Source organism: Xenopus laevis, chromosome 9_10L, assembly GCF_017654675.1.
Source record: "Xenopus laevis strain J_2021 chromosome 9_10L, Xenopus_laevis_v10.1, whole genome shotgun sequence".
NCBI lineage: Eukaryota > Metazoa > Chordata > Amphibia > Anura > Pipidae > Xenopus > Xenopus laevis.
In genome coordinates this window covers 85,853,600-85,873,218 of record NC_054387.1, presented here as the reverse complement: position 1 = coordinate 85,873,218, position 19,619 = coordinate 85,853,600, and the positions used below count along the sequence as shown (strand labels likewise).

The 19,619-nt window shown below is 37.5% G+C and overlaps 1 long non-coding RNA gene across 2 annotated transcripts in view; it reads right to left on the bottom strand.

Moving 5' to 3' along the window:
• The window catches only part of LOC108701426, a 47,060-nt gene extending 27,862 nt beyond the window's left edge, over window positions 1–19,198 (bottom strand). The window contains exon 1 of one of the 2 annotated variants that reach the window (XR_005964207.1): window positions 19,107–19,198. This is a non-coding gene — a long non-coding RNA (uncharacterized LOC108701426). Of the gene's footprint in view, window positions 1–4,674; window positions 4,812–19,106 lie in introns of those variants that run through there. The other variant, XR_005964208.1, reaches the window with a different exon arrangement.
• Window positions 19,199–19,619: the final 421 nt, after the last annotated feature.

Genomic DNA, 19,619 nt, shown 5'->3' with positions numbered 1-19,619 from the left:
AAGGTGCATGGCAGGTGGGACCCTGAGGCTGTGACCCGGTGGGCCCTGGGCCCCCCAGTCTGAGGCTGCTTGAATTGAAGATTTTGTGCCCTTAATAGTCACACTTATGGTGCTGCTATGCCTTTAAGAGTCTATTGCATTTATACTGGCATGATAACCATTGGTGTCTATAGTGTTGTTATATTCACCATTCTTGAAGCATCCACATTGATACTGCCATATTGCTTATAGCTGAATGCCATTGTCACCATGATCTCTTGTTGCCCTTAAGGGGTATGTGATTGAACAGCATCCTGTGAGCAAATCAAAACTTTCTCTGGCTTTCCAGATTAAACATTTTTTAATGTCTTTGGAATGGCTTAAGAAAATTCAAACTGGTTATACACATAAACATAACCAGCACAATGATCTTCTGCAGCCCCTGGTAGAGGCACATACAGATTTTCAGATGGTTTGTTTAGGTGTATCAGGTTTTTGTACATGACGGTACCTTAGATCTCAATAACCCCAAATGGTATACCTTAGAGCAGGGGTGCCCAAAAGGTAGATCTGGATCTACCAGTACACGTTTAGCTGGTGATCAGTAGATCTCAAGACACTGTCAACAAATCACCCTCCTAATGCTTTTCATTCAGATATTTAAGTTAAGGTTACATAAGAAATAGTTTTTGTTTTCTCATAAATGAATATTTAAATAGTATTGTTGCTTTTTCATAAATCAATATTTAAGTAATATTTTCCATGGAACAGAATGCTAACAATACTTTTATGGATGTAGATCATAATTTGACGACATCACTAAAAGTAGAAATCATATTAGAAAAGTATGGGCACTCCTGTCTTACTTCATGTCAAATTGCTATCAATTCCTGGCAGCTACTGGTAGGGCATGTGTTATATGTGACTTTTCACTCAGGGAGGTAACAGGGCCACCAATGGCTGGCAGACCCATGACAGTCATAAGCATATACATGGCTTTTATTGTAAGAAGTAGGCATCGTACATAGCATTATGATGCTGTGTATGATGCCTACCCCCTGAAACCGATGGGCCAGCATCTCCAAACCTGCCGGTGCAGACCTCCTCCATTGTGTGAACACGGGGCCAAGCTGGCAATTTTTGCAGCACTTGTGGCATTAGTCCTCCAGCCAATCCAGGGCCTATGACCCCTCCTGGTCGCACACACCTTACACAGGCACAAGGAAATCCTGCAGAGATTGCAGGATTTCACTGCTATCACCTCCAATATGCAGGGAGCTGCCACTCTCTGGATCGCTAAGGGTCTCCATTTCTGCCTCCCAGTACAACAGCACTAGTACTTTGGCAGCTGCCCTAGTCTCTACAATAGCATACATAGAACCGGTCTCCTTCTGCTTCCTTCACCACTTCCATCTGCGCCACTTCCTTTTGAGGACAGCCCTTTCTCTCAGCTCTGGGCTCCTCCCACTGTCTCTACTGATGCCACTGCTGGGAGCCCTACCAACCCCTCATCCTCTTGCTGTGCTACTGTTAGCGTGGTAACCATGGGCCCCTCCAGAGGTTTGAGCACCAACAGCAAATCCACAGGCTGCTCCTCAAACATGTTTCAGCCACCTGGGCCAGTACCATCCAGTTTTGTTTGCCCATTCTGATAATGTACTACCTGCAGCCAATCCTGGCACACTGCCTCACTCCTTGTTGAAAATCTGGGGGCACAGGCAGCTTAGCCATGCTTCCAAGACACATCTGTGCACTCCTTGCTAGTCCACAGGGCTTCTTCCCCCACAACTAAATGGTCGGATCCTGCCAACTATGCCAAATGTAATGGGAGCAAATATCTCCTGTGCTGTACCAGTTGTTGTAAACCCTTGGTATTCCACCGTTCTTTTGTGTGGGAGAAACCTTCAGTGAAACACATGATGCAGAAAGTTGCAGTTAAACCTGAAAATATGTATTAACCATTGCTTTAACATTAAAATTAAACCATCAACATTTTACCCTACTACATACTGAACTACCAAGGGGCATATTCCCCCTCCCAACACTGATACAGGCCCATCCTTTATCTGGCCAAACCCCTCCTGGGGACAATTTAATATTAAGATTGAAAAAAACTTTATCCCTCTACATTGATAAATAATTATAAAGATGCATTTGAAAGCTGTTCAACCTGATTTAAAGGGGTGGTTCACCTTTAAGTTAACTTTTAGTATGTTATAGAATGGATAATATTAAGCAACTTTTTAATTGGTCTTCATAATCTATTTTCTATATTTTTGAATAATTTGCCTTCTTCTTCTTCTTCTTCTTCTTCTGACTCTTTCCAGCTTTCAAGTGGGAGTCACTGACTCATCTTAAAAACAAATGTTCTGTAAGGCTACTAATTTATTGTTATTGCTACTTTGTATTACTATTATTTAATATTATTATTAATATTTAGTATTTATATTATTATTACTATTATTTATTTATTACCCTCCCCTAATTATATTCCAGTCTCTTATTCAAATCAGTACATCATACTAAAAGTTAAGTCAAAGGTGAAGAACCCCTTTAATTCACTGGGATTCAATGATTAGCCTAGTATGGGCGTTTTTAATATTTGGCAAGAAGTTAACTTGCCCACTCATGTGCTAAAGAGAAAAACAATCATTTTGATAGGTAAGTAAGGTAAGTAAGGTAACTGTTTTTTTCCTAAATACTACACTACATTTAACGAAGTAACATGTTGGTTTCAGGCACAAATACAATCTTATCATTTTGAAAACAGTATTACTTTGCTGCATTTGCTATTTTCAGCCGTACACAGCCACACAACCTACCCTTTAAATATAAGTTTCCCCAGCATCAAGGCAGACTGTGGTTGTTGTGTACTTATTGTCCTTCAACAAAAGTCATGCCAAAATAAGTATTTCAGCCTCTTGGCTACCCATATATGAGAGAGTGAATGGACATATTTATATTGCTTTTTAAGCAAACAAAATAAAATTATAGGTATTTCACAAACCCTCTTTCTCTTATATAATACTTTTTTTTCTAATGAACTGTTTAAAGCTGAAACCAACTGTTCTAATTAAGCAAGTGCTCTCAACTCTTCACTACCTCCAGCCTCTTGTTTTAAATACCAGTCTATGAACAATACATGGGTACTAATTTCCACATTCTGGAGTTTTTATTAAACAGAAAGGTCAAATCCATGAAGTGACAGACCTCAGGAGAGGAATTATTTAATAAAGCTCTTGTGGTTTGCTCTGTAGTGATTATGTAATAACAAGCAGACTCATTAGGCACAGAGAAATGACTATAGGATTGTGAGGGAACAAAAAAAAACTTCTAGTACATTTAGTATCCACTACAGCCATATTTTCTGCATTTATACAGAACATAAAGTTAACATAAGTTGTTTTGGACCCAGTCAAGGTAAATGAAACCTTTGCCTCCTGGCACAAACATTGCCTGTTGCAGTTAGAGGGCCTTTGTGAAAACCTACACACCTTCTCCTTTAATGGCTTAGTAAATTCTTACAGACATACATTTATTGCTTGTCTCTTCAGCACCCAGTGTCAACAGGGACGTTTAAAACAGCAACTTATTGTAAAGTTCTGCAGCAGGGTTGCTATCCATAAAAATCAGTATTGGGTGAACTGATAGTATGAAATGCAAATATGGGTATGAATGTGAGTCAGTGAATCACATCATTCCAGTTACCTCTGCCCTCAAACAACATCATGTTCCAATTTATTAGGACATTTCTTCTATGTTATAATAATGATGTGTTACAGATTTTATGGTGACCAACAAGTACTGGGTCTGGTTGCAAATAAAGCTATTACATGCTACACTAGGCACCAGAACATTGGTTTGGGTTCAAGTCTGCCCCAACATATATACAAAACACACACACACACACACACACTCACACTCTTTCCATAAGTAATCAAGCATATCAATCATATTTTAGTATTTTGTAGCACAGGTATGGGATCCATTATCCAGAGATGTCTGAATTACAGAAAGGCCGTCTTCCATTTAAGGTATGGAGATCCAAATTACAGAAAGATCCCTTATCCGGAAAACCCAAGGTCCTGAGGATTCTGGATAACAGGTCCAATACCTGTATAACCTTTTTTGGGTCTTTTGAGGTAAGTATGTACTATTCCAGCTTTGCAGAATTTTGGGAATTATTTTCGTCATTCTTTCTTACATATATGCTTTAAATAAGTTGGATGACAATTGTGCACTTATTCTTAAAATAGTTCTGTGTATTTCAAAGTGGATTTGGACTTTGACTGAGTTATTAGAGGACTTTCACTTGGTTGCGCTTGAGCCACTCTAGTGTTACTGTGGCCTTGTGTTTGGTATAATCATTCTGCTGAAAGATAAACTTTCTCCCAAGCATATACCGTATAGCATAATGAAGTGGGGCCTCCTAAATGATGTACTACAGGTGTGGGACCTGTTATCCAGTCATGGCTTTATTTGTTTGCCACTGCTGTTCCCTGCTCCAACTATTAAAGTGACAGTGACAAGCCTGAAGCTTATTCAGTTTCTGCAAAACACCTTGGCAACACCATTTATTGCCTTATTATAAATTATTCTAAATGATTTCCTACTATATAATCTTGGTAAATGTGCCAAAGAAAGATAACTCTTTATGTTAGTCTCTAAAAAGTGCCAGATAATGTAAGTAATTACCTTTGTCCATACTGTGTGAATGTGTTTCTTTTCTTTGCAGACTGGAGTCCTTAATGGAATAAGGCCACAACCTTTGTGGTGCAGTAAGTTAAATTTTGTCCTTCAGCAGTGCCTTTCTACTTCCATCTTGCTGTATATCCCCTTCATACATAGTAACATACATAGTAAGTTAGGTTGAAAAAAGACACATGTCAATCCAGTTCAACTTTTAAGTCTATATATAACCTGCTTAACTGCCTATTCAGGATAGCAATTACAGAATTTAACAGTTCTTTCATGACATGGCATTAGAGAGGACAAAAGAGACATCTTCATCATTATTTTCATTAATAATTTGGGCCCATTAATTCAAGAGATGCTTCAGATTACTTTCAAACTGGGGCACTTATTAGTATTTTTACAAAATGCAACTTTTGTTTTGTTTTTAAGATGTCAACATCTACTGTAGAGAGTATGTCATTAATAAAGTGTGGTAATGGCACAAAAATATCATAGTTGACTTTTTCCTCATAGAAATAAATACACAAGCATTTAACATGCATTTAAATTACATTTACTGAATCTCAGGTACATACTGTGGAGTATACAGGGCGCTTATGATGCCACAGGATAACTTACAATGTGTACATAGTGTGAGGGTTGTGGGCCTAAGGCAAGGTTCACATAAGTAAGTCCTAGGTAATAATGATTCATAGTGATGGGCGAATTTGTCCAATTTTGCTTTGCCACAAAATGCGCAAATTTCACAGGGAAACGAGCGAAAATGCATTGAAAAGCAGCTTTTGCCACTGGCGACAATTCACCAGCATTCGAATTGTTACCATTTGGCGGCGTAAAAAAAAATTGACACCGGCGAATTTTTGCAGTAAATTTGCAAATGTATTCACCGGTGGCAAAACGCGGAAATTCGCCATGAATTCGCACCTGGTGAATAAGTTCACCCATCATTAATAATGAAGACAGGGACAGGGACACTGCACCTTCAGGCAAAAACACAGGCTTATTCAGGCAAACTGTTCCCAACAAAAAGTCACAGGAATACAGTTCATTAGCATTTCAACAGTACACATTCAAAACTTTTCCTCACTCTGGGGTTCTTACCATTCAGGGTGGCTTCCACACTCTGGAATATTCTGGCCTTCCCCCTAAACCCTGCTGACTCTCCCTTCCAGGCATTCCAGCTCATCAGCCTCTGGCCTGTCTCACCTTTTGACTTTCCTCAATCACTTTTGACTCTCAGTCATCTGGTCACATCTCCCTCTGCTCCTTGCAGTTGCAGACAGCACCCTCAGCCCCTCTGGGAGTTCCTAACACAGACAGGTAACCTTCCTGTTCTAAGCCCTGCTCAGAGAGAGCTTCCTAACACTCTCACTACAGCCTTACTGTGGAAAGTGAGCTCCCATATGTGAACTGGACCACTGGAATGGATTTCCTGTTCCTTCCAGAACACTATAGCTTCCAGGGCCAGACAGCAACAAAAATTTTAAGCAGAGAAACCATGCTCTATTTAGTAACATATCCCTTGCAGCTTTCATCTCCTATTTGGGAGAAATTAAATGCAAAACTCGTGCTTTCTTTGATCACTCTACCACAATAGTTACATAATGTTATGGTAAAACAAAGTACAAATAAAGTAGTCCCCTTGATAATATAAAGTTCAGTTCACACAGAGCTCCCACTATAAAATACCATGGTGTCGTTATTAGAGTTCCACATAGCATTACTGTCATATCATCATAATAAATTTGTCTCTCTGGTAGAGCCTTGAGACCTTGTTCTAGAACATTCCTAAGACAGTCATAGTGTGTAGAAAAATCTAAATATCACTAGTGTGGAAAAAAGAACAAACTACTAACCATCATTGTAAAGAAAGATGTAATTTTTTAACATATCATTGACTGTTTAATATATTTTCCCAAACTTTTCTACACTGGTCCTGGGAAAAAAAATGACATAGCGTGGCCATCTTTACCTCTTCAGATAATGTGCAGTAGAGTATATATATATATTTTTTTAGATTCTAGACTTACTGCGCATGTGCAAGTTCAAGTTCAAGTCTGAGAAAAGTAAAATGGCAATGCAGTGCTTTTTTCCCCCAGACTGGCCCCAAAAGGAGCACCAGCCGAGGCAAAAAATTTGATTTACTGGTGGGTTCCCAACACAACGGTACACCAAGTGAATTGGGCTTTCCTTGTTCTCATGAAACAGTCATTTTACAATATTCAATTACAAAATGACCGCAAAGCAATCGTTTTCCACACTATAGACAAAGTCGTAAATGGCAGGCAGGTATTTTCCTATTCTTGTCACCAAAAAAGTTATTCAGATGAACTGCAAGTGCTTTACTAGTGTTACTAGTCATGAACATGGAAGCAGTTACTCTCAGGAAATTAAAAGATACTATAAGTAAAAATTGTAATAAGTAAAGATACATACAGTATAGATCGCTAGTGAAAAGGGACTTATTTTCAGAAAGATCCCTAGTGAAAAGGGACCAATTTTCAGAAATTAGTTTTGATCAGCACATGACAGAAAGATTAAAGAAATCACAAACTGAGAAGTACTCTGACTGTGTTTAAGACTGCATGATAATGTAGCTTTCCAGTAGGATTGTGTGGCTGACAATTTTGAAAGCCATTTATCCTTCTTTAAAAATATTTTATCAGACGGCCTTCTGTCTTCATTTTCTTTCATGTCTTTTTTCCCTGTACCACCTTCTCTTAGTGATTCTTCAATGACTCTTATACTTTTCTGTGAAGTAATATTTCCTCACACTAGGGTGCAGCCCCTGATTTTCACTCTGGGAATGGGCTACTGATGATAGATCTATGTTTTGTGTTTTCTTTAAGGATTCCATCAACAAAAAGTCAGCATATCATTCTATAGAGATCATTTATCATAATGTACAAAATACTGACTGTTTCATGAACTATTCCTTAAAAACATACGCAAAGGAAGATGGAACAGTACAGAATGAAACCAGAATTTAAACAGTAATTCTCTTTAAATAATTGGGACCCAACAGACACTGGAAACACTATGAATTGCTAAACTTTGTGGCTAATTTACAATTTAATTACTCAATCTGTACTTGTCACTGTTACTGTTTCTTTGCCTGCACTACAAATACATTGTAAGAAAGTTCAGCAGTACCTATTGGCTATTAGGGCTCATTGAGATGAGTGGCACATACTGTAGGCCTACCCACTCCTGAATTGTGGTTTGAAGCATTTCTCATTTATGAATGCTTTAAATTGTATTATGTGTTATAAAATCAGATGTCAGATGGTCTTATTTTTTCAAAAGTTAATTACTTATTACAGTATGCAGTATTGTTTTTTATTTGAAATCTAGATTGATAGGCTGTCCATCCACTGTTTTTCAATTTCATGATTCAATTTCACTCAAACTTGCAGTGCAGCTGTAAAGAGTGACTAAAGTTTATCAGAGCACAAGTCACATGACTGGGGGAACCTGGGAAACTGGCAATATGTCTAGCCCCATGTCATATTTAAAAATTAGATATAAAAAAACTGTTTGCTCTTTTAAAAACAGACTTTGGTGTAGACGTTTGCTGGAGCAGCACTATTAACAGGTATTTTGAAAAAAACATGTTTTCCTATGACAGTATCCCTTTAATATGTAATTGGATTTGTCACCAGACAGAGCTATAGAGTAATAGTAGTTTCATAAACGTGAGAGAAAGTCCCAAGTCGGTGGAGACAAGGAAGTTATAAAAGGGGAAGGCCCCTGGAAAAGAGCAGGACTGCAACATGGGAAGAATAGCAAGCAGGAACCACTGAAGCAGTCATCTTCCAGGAGAGGTACTGAATTTAACCTAGCAAGTTGTAAGAAAGGCGTGTGAGGTGAGACAGGGTAATTAGTATTGGCAGCTATGGCCCCAACAAGAAGTGAGTAGGCATAGTGACCCAGCTGGTATCCTGCCAGTCAGGGTTTAAGATTATAGGAAAAGCCAGAGGAGAAGCCAGTGAAGGGTGTGAGACTTCCACTGGAACCACCTAATGTAATTGTTGTCAGGGCAAAGCCCTTGGAGAGAGGGGTTTGCTGACTAGACCCCCTGGTAGGACACTGAAGGCTGAGGTGTGAGTGGGAAGGCACACAGTGGAAATTAAGGAGCACATTGGAATGGTGCCCAAGTGTATGTATGCCCCTGACTGAGTGCAATTATCAGAGGTACTATAAAAGTGAGGCAGTAGAAGAGATTTGAGTCCTGTGAATGTATTCCTGCTTGTGTGCTAAACAAGTGTGACAATATTGAAAAACAAGTTTGGTTAAACTGAAACACCTGGCATCTCATGTCTCTAATGTTAGTTCCCTTCCTGATGAACAGCTTACATGCAGACATGACTCAAAACAGGCAGACAATAGGATTGCCAAAGGCAAAGTGCTTTAGCAGGTCCTGCAACAAAGCATACGCCAACCTGGGAAATTCATTGACAGAAAAATAGATAAAGTAGAATGATGTCCTTTCAACCTGCACTGGGTGCACACAAAGGCATTAAGACATGTACATATTGCCCATTGTCTCAGGAGCCTGACAGTACTCCTTCCAGTGGCACTTCTTAGGTGCTCCCAAGGCTTAAAAAAGCAACTTGATGTGGAAACATTTAACAATATATTCGGCATGCATACATTTAGCATAAACCCAGGCTTTGGCTAACGCCCTTCTTGTAAACTAGTTTATTTTATAATTCTTGGACTGTGTGTTTCTTCAAGAACCCCCTCCCCAACAAGCACTTTGTCCCGCTCAGTGAGATGGAGCTCCCTGTGCAGGTGGCTATGGTGGGGCACTCAAATGCACAAATGTAGCAAGTCACTTATGATTGGTTGGATCAGGGACATCTGCGTTGAGTGGAAGGTAGATTGTGTCTTATACTGGGCTTTGATTGGCTATTCATCTTCTACTATGCTACTGGCAGGAACAAAAAAAGAACAAAAAATAATAATTTCTAGCCCAATGTGAAACCGGCACCATATAATATTCATTATTGCCTACACAATTAGGAGTGGGAGGTTAAATTATACTACATGGGTATTATTTATGAAGGTTCAAATTGTGTTTTCCATTTTGAGTTTTCGAGTTTTTTTTTTATCAAAACTCTTGAATCCAAAAATACACCAGTTAAATCCTGTCAAGGTCATGTATGAGTCAATGGCAGAGGTCCCTTGAACCATTTGAAGATGTTAATAGTCTATATGATGTTTGAGTTTTTTTTGGAGGGTTTTGCCCAAAATCTCAATCAATTTCGAGCTATTTGAGTTTTTTTGCCGAAAACTTGATCAATTCGAGTTTTTCGGGTTTCACAGCTTGAAGTCGCAGAACTGAGATTTTTCCATTTAAGTTTTTTCTTAAATAACAAACCATTCCACTTTTACATTCATTAGAGTTCATTTGAGGTATAAAAACTTTAACATTCAAACTTTTAAAAATACCTACCTGTGAACAATGGCCATGAACAGATCGAGTTATGGATCTGTTATGCAAAATATATGGGTAGAAAACTCATTCTTTAGATGATCCTAGATACTGTGCCAAAATAATATTACAGGAACTTCATTGTTGCAGCTACAATCAGTTGCAGTTACATAGTTACATAGTTAAATCAGGTTGAAAAAAGACAAAGTCCATCAAGTCCAACCCCTCCAAATGAAAACCCAGCATCCATACACACACCCCTTCCTAGTTTCACATAAATTCTATATACCCATATCTATACTAACTATAGAGTTTAGTATCACAATAGCCTTTGATATTATGTCTGTACAAAAAATCATCCAAGCCATTCTTAAAGGCATTAACTGAATCAGCCATCACAACATCACCCAGCAGTGCATTCCACAACCTCACTGTCCTGACTGTAAAGAACCCCCTACGTTGCTTCAAATGAAAGTTCTTTTCTTCTAGTCTAAAGGGGTGGCCTCTGGTACGGTGATCCACTTTATGGGTAAAAAGGGCCCCTGCTATTTGTCTGTAATGTCCTCTAATGTACTTGTAAAGTGTAATCATGTCCCCTCGCAAGCATCTTTTTTCGAGAGAAAACAACCCCAACCTTGACAGTCTACCCTCATAATTTAAGTCTTCCATCCCTCTAACCAGTTTAGTTGCACATCTCTGCACTCTCTCCAGCTCATTGTTTACATTCATAAACCCTGTATAGTTCAAAATGGATACACATTTATAAAACGTTAATAACAAGTATGGAATCCATTATACGGAAACCCATTATGCAGAAAGCTCAGAATTACAGGAAGGCAATCTCTTATAGACTCCCTTTCAAATAATTATTTTTTTTATAAATAATTCCATCTTCTGTGTTATAATAAAACAGTACATTGTACTTGATCTTAACTAAGATATAATTAATTCTTATTAGAGGTAAAACAATCCTACTGGGTTTATTTAATATTTAGATAAAGTAGAGTTTTTAGTAGACTTACAGTATTGTGATCCAAATTATGGAAAGATCCCTTATCTGGAAAACCCCAGGTCCTGAGCATTCTGGATAACAGTACCCATACGTGAATCTGAATTTCACAATGACCAAAAAACACATTAAATATCAGAACATTCATTACAAAGCAACACTTCCTTTAATCTAGATGAAAGAGTATGGATACATTTGGTTGCCTAACATGTGCATTAATTTATATTTTCATTTTTAACAAGAAGTCCTGGTGCTTCTGGTATATCTGAAATGGGGGCACACATTTATAGCACCGACAATTTTCCTCAAGCTTTGGAAATGAGCATGCAAATAGCATTGTCTGGCCGCACCAGTCTACTGTGCTCCTGATGTAGCTTGACAAATTGGAGCTCCCACAGTGGCTGCCAAGTAATCAGACTGTGACAAATGCCTTACTACCAGCAATTTGTTTTCATTTTACTGAAAATTTCCGCCGTCGTCTTAACAATGCAACCACAATTTTTTTTACCTCTCGTAGTCAAAAAGATCTGGTTGAATCACTGTGCATTCCTGTAGGTTATTAATATTCCTTTTTAGTCCCTGGTGTTGATAAAAGTATATCCCTTAACTGAACCAGAGACATGCTGAGATTACAACGTTGTCTTGAGTTATAAGGACCGACAACAGGTTTATCACAGTAAATTGGGTGTTTGTTTACAAGTGACTTTTAGGAAACATATCGATTGGGGATTCAGATGCCAAGCTAAGCAAAAGGACCCCCCTAAGATACAGTATATTGGATCTAACTGTCAATATAGCTGACACCCAACTGCTGCATGAAGACAGAATGAAGAGAAACAGATGCTGAGAGAGTAATAGTGAAGATAAACTTGATTATTTCAGAAAAAATGCAGAATATTTAATTGATTGTATTTAGAAAGTTTCTTATTTTAGTATGATGCAGCTTATATTTTCATTTTCGCGATAGTTCCCCTTTAGGTCAATGGTGAAGCTTTATTGGCATAAAAAGGTATCTGGAAATAATGTTGAAAGGTGAAAGAAAATGCTTCTTCCATGGTGCTCGTGTGTTTTAGTTAATAGTTTATTACTTGGAGCCAAAGGGATAAAGGGGTAAATATAATAAACCTCACAGGGGCAAAAATATTTGTGGATGTTTTGCATGCAATTTTTCCTATGTTTACCTTGTGTGTAGAGTATACACACAACCTTTTGTATCCTTTTTGTTCTCATTGCCTGTTGTTTTTTTTTTTATTTAATCACACATATAACATTTCCCTAATTTTAGCTATTTTTAGTCAAGTTCTTTATAACATTTTATTATAAACCGGACCTTACAATACTTTAACAAACAAGGGTTACAGATTAGGAATACGATTGGAGGGTCTTACAATCATACCATATTAACCACAATTAGCCTAACACAGTCTTAAATGCAAGATCTACTAGCTCTATTTATGTTTATTTTTGTATGTAAAAAATAACATTAAAGTTTTTTATAAAAAAACAAGTGTATCGGTTTTGTGGCACAGAATGTAGAATAGAGATGACTTTTTTACACACAATATAAGATCAGAGAAGTGCACAACATAATTTATACTTTTTAATTTAAAAGCCTGTGGAACAATAAAGTAAAGAAGTTTATAAATATATTTATTTACAGCCCACTACTAAACACTTCTTTAAAAAATACACTAAGCTGTATTCCTTATATTTGTATTCTAAGGAGGTTTGCCCCTGGCAAAAATAATTGGAAAGGTATCAGAAGATCTCAACTCCTATTTGAAGGTTCTTATACCTAAATAACTATGCTCTGTTAGTTCAATGGGCTCTCAGTATACTAGCTACAAGATAACTAACAGAGAGTTTTCCTTATTGAAAGCCATTTCTATGTAACACTATTACTGTCTATTTGCAGATGGCCAGGATGGTTTGCCCCATCCTTCCCTTTTGTCTGGTCAGCATAACATACCTAAATTACTTTTCCCCAAAGAGTTTTGTTAACAAAACATCGTCAAACCATGTTTCATATCATAACAAGGCAGAATCGTAAATTGAAAGTAAAGTCAAATTGTACTTCCTCATATGAGCACAACCAAAACAAATCAGCAGTTCACTGAGAAACCTCTGATAGATAGGTTTGTCGAAATCACACCAGGACCCCCGCACCTTATTGAATTGCTTATCTGGTACGTATGAAGAGGCGAACCATTTTATTTACCATATGCTAAAGGATTTCCAATTCATGACAGTTTTTTGGCATATAATAATAGTATTTGGAAATAGGGTACTTCAGTGGCATTATACTTTATATGACAGTGGTGCCCAAAGCACTCCCATGCCCTCCACTACCCCAGTAAAGTGACAAGCAGGGTAGGTGATTGATGATGAGTGGGGGCCCAAGCTCCCTCCTGCTACAGGCTCAGAAAAGGTGCACCTGGGCCACCTTCAGTGTTCACTTTGTAGCACTTTCTACTAAAATATAGGAGTGTTCTATTTGTCTTCTATTTGTAAATAATTGTAAAGTATGCCCTCCACACATGAAGGCTTGTTGGTTGGTGCACCTGAACCATACATAATGGATACAAAGGGAATATTTCCATGTCAAACAGTACCTATGGATTTTATTTCAATTCACCAGCTCTAGCATTAGCATTTGTTACAGATTCATATTACTCATGTTGTAAGGAACAGATACTACTGTATGTTTGATAAAAATACTAAATAGGACTTTGCCCTGGAGCAAATCTTTTTCTTCCACTGAAAAGAGCCAAATGGGATTGTTCCAGGAAAACATGATTTGTGGCAAAATAACATATTTCAGATCATAGTGCCAGCTTCTTGTGACCTTGGGAACAACATAAAGCATTTATTCTAATAGACTGTTAGAAGATTAGATCTCCAATAATATTTTGCTTTTAATTCTAAAAGAACACATTATTTGCCCATTCTCGATTCAGTGGTAGGCTGGCACAAAAACTGGACTTCACTCCAAAATATGATGCAAATAAAAATACGAGGTCACCCCGTGAGATGTTCCTTTTTGCGTAATAAATGTGACTGTTATTGTTAAACCTCTCTGTTGCTATGGTTTGTGTGTGTGGATGTGTATGTGGGGAGGGGGTGATGTAACCAGACCTTAAACCCTGTTTTGAGTGTTTAATTTCAGGTAGTGAAGACACTGGTAGATTGTGTTAAGGCCATCTAAAATGTATATGCAGTAGCACTTTGTCGTTCTATGAACAGAAAATATAACAAAATACAATTCTTTAGATTGTTTTTAGATTGTTGCATATATTTCCTCAAAAATGCATCAATAAAAAATGCTTTTGAATAAAAGAGATTAATTGGCTTTGAATTTAACCCCTGCACATTTGCCCTCGCCCCAATTTTTTCTTATTTGTCAGTAAAGGGGCCATATTTCTTTGTTTTATCTAAATGTGATCTTTTTTTTACTTATAGGTAAGTTGTCACTGCTATAAACCCAAGAAAGTAGAGCCTATACTGGATAAGATTGACATACAAGAAAAACAAAATGACATAAAAGTTATTTTATACCACATGGAGACTTTGATATTTATTAACTGATTGCTCAAACATATTTTAAATGCTCATCCATCTGCAGTTCTCAGATCTGAGAACTCTCCTGGAATCAGCATTATTTAGCTCTACAAGTATCAATGTAGCTACATGTTCATGTCAATGATGCTGACAGATATGTTTCATTCTGGACCTGGAATCATGGAATAGAAAGGCTAAGTTAACTGCCAGATCTGTTATTTCTACACAGTTTTTTAGTTGAATACATGTCTTGGCAAGTGAGTCACACTCTGGCATCTAGCAAGAGTGAGTGGGATACTTAGGAGATGAAACCAGTCCTCTTAATTGGTTAATATTCTTGGAAATACAACAGACTTGAGAAAAAAGACTTGAGCTTGAGAAAAAAGAAAAGGGATTCTGAATGAACTGCTTTTGTTGTCTCTTTCTTTATGCTCCCGCCTAATTACCAACTTCTACAGGACTATAAAAAATAATAAAGTCTAAAAATGGATACAATGCTTGGTATAATAGTTATAAGAGCAAGCAATCTAATTTCAAGGATAACTCTTTAATGCCCAAGTTCCATTTATTCAAAGAGAAATTTCAGATACTGTAATCTGTTGCCTGAAATGTTCAATGGTGGTCGCTGAAAGTTCAGAGTTTATCTAAAGCAATGTCATCTACATTCCCAGATACTGCAGTTATGTTTTCCAGATGAAAACATTTAGTGGAGTTCATCATTTCCTTGCTTAAAGAAAGCCTTGACCTGGGTGTCAGCAGAGTTTGTGGTTATGTGATGGCCCCAGTCAAAAACTGACTGCTTTTCTGCTATTGGCCTCTGCCAATGTGCAGAAGATGTACATTAGTGGAATATCAAATAAAAACTAGAACAATCAGCTCAGAAGTTAAATTTTTATAGATGTCTGTCTGATTCCATTAGAGGTGATTTTGCACAGTTAGATAAACCTGATCCTACTTTGTTTATATAAACTGTTTTCATGAACAAACGCTGGGTGTGAGAATTAAGGACCAGCTCCTAAAAAAACTTCTGTTAAGGCCAAAACCTCAAACTTGCAGAACTGATGCTATTATAAGGCTTAACTTTGAAAGAAAGGAAAACTTACACAAGTAAGGACTTATTGTGGCAAGAAAAGCCATTTATCATCTTTCTGTCTGTGAAGTTAAATGGAGGTAATTATAAAGGCTCAAAAGTTTATCAAGTTGTCTCTTGTTAAATTCTTACTTGGCCTCACAGCCTAAATTACAGTTTGCTTAATATTATATGTTAATATTATAAAAAGGAAAAGTTAAAAATGAAAACCAGGTAAATAGATTGGCTGTGCAAAATTAAAAAAATGTTTGCAATATAGTTATTCATAAATGTAATGTATAAAGGCTGGAGTGACTGGATGTCTAACATAATAGCCAGAACACTACTTCCTGCTTTTGCAGCCTGAACTGCACACTCAAGGTGAGGCCTTACCAGGGACCTATAAAGATGCAGAATTATTCATTATTCCTTTGAGTTAATGTCCTTTTTATGCAAGGCAGTACTTTATTTGCTTTAGCAGCCACTGAATGATACTGCCTAGAGTTACACAGCTTGTTATACACAAAAATCCCCAGTTTGTAATTCTCTGCATCAGTAACAATCCCAAATCTTAAATTAAAGTTGGATTACCATCTGCCTGGCTACAGAGAATCAGCCTCCACCAAACAAAAACCTGATATGCAAACAGTAGAATATCATAAGCAACAATACCAGTTACTGAGTATACAAACATCTGTCCAGCTTTTACATTATACTTCCATCATACTTCAGTTTTCTGAAAGACCAATCCTGATTAGCACCCCACCCTCTTTTACAACCTTTTATTTCCACATGTTTCATTTTGTTTAATGTTGCATTTTTAACTGTGATACACAGAGAAACTTGCAAACCTTGCAAATTGTCTATGTAGAAGTGATATTTAAAAAAAATCTGCATGAAAATTGCTTCCACATTATGACCATTATGTCAGAGTTTTTGTGCTAGTTAAACCAAAGACTTGGCTAAGAAGGCAAATCTCCAAAACACCAGGTTTGCTCAGGTAATATGCAATAAACAATTCAATTAAGCTACCAATATTTCCCACAGCAACATTTTTATTTGTAACTATTGCAAAGGGTGTCTTTCTAGAACAAGAAAACGTTATGCTCGAGGAATCTTTGAAAAACAAGGTACAGTGCCCATGTTTACAACAGTTTATATACTATGTGGCCAAATGTACCTAGACACATGGAAGTCCAACTCCTCATTTCAAAACTAAGGGTATAAAAATAAAGTTGGTAATTCCTTCACTGCTATGGTGCTGAAACAGGAAATTCATTGACACACTGTAGGAAACACAAATTGCCAAGAATGTCATTGTGTGCTTTTATTGGACCAAGTGGCCTGCACAACATTATTACTAGTATTCTCCCAGCATCACCAACTTCCAGCTAGCAAATTCATTGTTTCAAAAAATGATTTTCCATTGAAAATATCACTTTGTATCACTAATACAAAGTGATATCTAGGCGGTTTCAATGTAAATATCACCATATATTTTATAGATATGCACTTAAGGCATACCTCCCAACTGACCCATTTTTCACGGAACAGTCCCGATTTTGACAGCTCAGCCCGCAGTCCTCGGTTTGTTACTGAAATGTCCCTGCTCTCTCTTTGATCTCCTGCACTGAACAGCCAGAAAAAGAAACAAAGTTTCTAAATTAATTGGCTTTTGGCAGAGAGCCCAGAATAAGTGGCAGGTGCCCTTAGATACTTTTGTAACAATTTAAGATAAGCAAAGAAACAATTGTAACAATTTAAGATAGGCAGATCTCTTGGCGAAACTGTGACGCAGCTTAAAGGGCATTTAACCTTCATTAGCAAAACTATAATAACACATAAAAAAAACCACAGAACTGTGTTCAGACTATCATAACCTGCCAAATTTTGTAAAATGAACATGGTAATTAGGGGGGTGGCAACAAAAATGGGCGTGGTCAAACATGTTGGCTAATCTTTTTGTTCCACTTTCTATTTCCAAAATGTTGGGAGGTATACTTAAGCAAATCATACAACCTTTTGGAATGGTAGAATCCAGCCAATGCTTGGCACTGGGAATGGTGATGTTAGGCTTGTGTCTGGTTGCTTGGCCATAAAAATCTCATGCTTATGGAAAAACAGTTCTTGTGCTGACTTTGCTTACCGATACGGTTTGGAAGTAGTCAGTGTTTTATCATCCTGTGAATGGGTGCACATATACCATTAGTCATAAAACATGTCTGGATACTGTTAACTATATAGTGTTAGCAACAGGATTTTAGTGCAGTGTTCATGTACCAGGTAAAACAAAAGTAAACACAGCAAATTATATTAAAGAAAATTACATCTCAAGGTGAAACTAGCATAAACTAAATATCCCAGTTAAAACTACAAGAGTCCTTCATTAGTTTTATATTTGCACATTTTAACTGCATATTGCTATATAATGTACCAGTCATTAATGCATTATTGTATACCCAGTTGCAAGCATAAGAATTGCCTTAAGAATTTTCAAATTTGTCCATCCACTTTTTTTTGGCATCAGTTACACAGATGTGACATAGGGACAAGTATTCTCATCATTGCCTTTGATCTTTGCTGCTACATGTTTTTTTTAGAAAATACAAAATACATTGTGTCTCAGCCAAAGAATGGTCTTATATTTTTGAGTACCCAGTCCCACCATACTGCAAGTCAAGGCTAATCAACTGATGAAATCAACCTGCTATTTCATTTCAGAAGTGACACGAGTTCCTAAATGTACCACAAAGAAAAGAAATACAGCTGATGTGTTTCGCAGGTTGTCTACTTTAGCAGGGCAGCACAAGTTTGCCATATCTCAAAATCTTCTATTGATTACAACATCAAGCTGGAAATACACAAATTAAATAATATTTATAAAAAGTCAATTAGAAATCTTCTGGAATTACCGGTATACATTTTTTACTACCATGAAGACGTCTAATCCAACAGTAGTACTCAAATGGTAGTAACAATATCTTTTATGCTTTGTATCATGCATGATACCAGTTAAATGACAGATACACTTTTAAAACCTTTAACTAATCAGTATCTGTGATATACTGTAGTTGTTAATGTAAGGGTGGTTAATCCTTACAGTAACTTTCATTATGTTATAGAATATGTAGCCCCTTGTTGGCTGAAACACCACTTTGTACAGCTAGAAATGTTCAGAGCATGCGGTAAACACCGGATGGGCCTTCGCTATATGGAAGTAAATCATGAAGCAGTGTAGTGCAACAATAACAGAAAAAGTTTTATTGTCCAAGACAATTAACTCACAGGGTTATACTCAGGGAGGCCATCGGGGGGACACAGGGGGCACAGTTGTCCCGGACCCGACTATGCTCACTTACCTGATTTCAGCTCAGCGTGCTGCCAGTAGGACACTGCAGCTCTGTGCACGGAAGCTTTTCCCAATTAAGATTTCCTGTACCCTCATTGGTCCATTAAGAAAAAGTCCCAGTAAATCTGCATTGGGATTGGATCCCCTTGTCCAATCCCTGTACAGCTTTACCGGGACTTAATTTTAAAGGACCACGAGGGTACAGGAAATCTTAATTGGAGAAAAGCTTCCGTGCACAGAGCTGCAGTGTCCTAAAAGCGGGGGGGGGGGCTAATCAAGTAAATGAAGCATGGGCCCCCCCTTAGACACAAAGCCCTGGCAAGTATTTTTTTTTAAATTTGGGGATACAGATATCTAGCCAATTTTTTTTTTACTTGCAGGAGGGCCCCTGATCACCAATGGCTTTTTATAACCTTTGGGGGGACCCAGGCCATCAATTTTTGTTTTACTTGCAGGGGGGGCCGAGGTCACCAATGGCTTTTTATAACTTGCGGAGAGGGGGCTAGGCCATCAATTTTTTTTT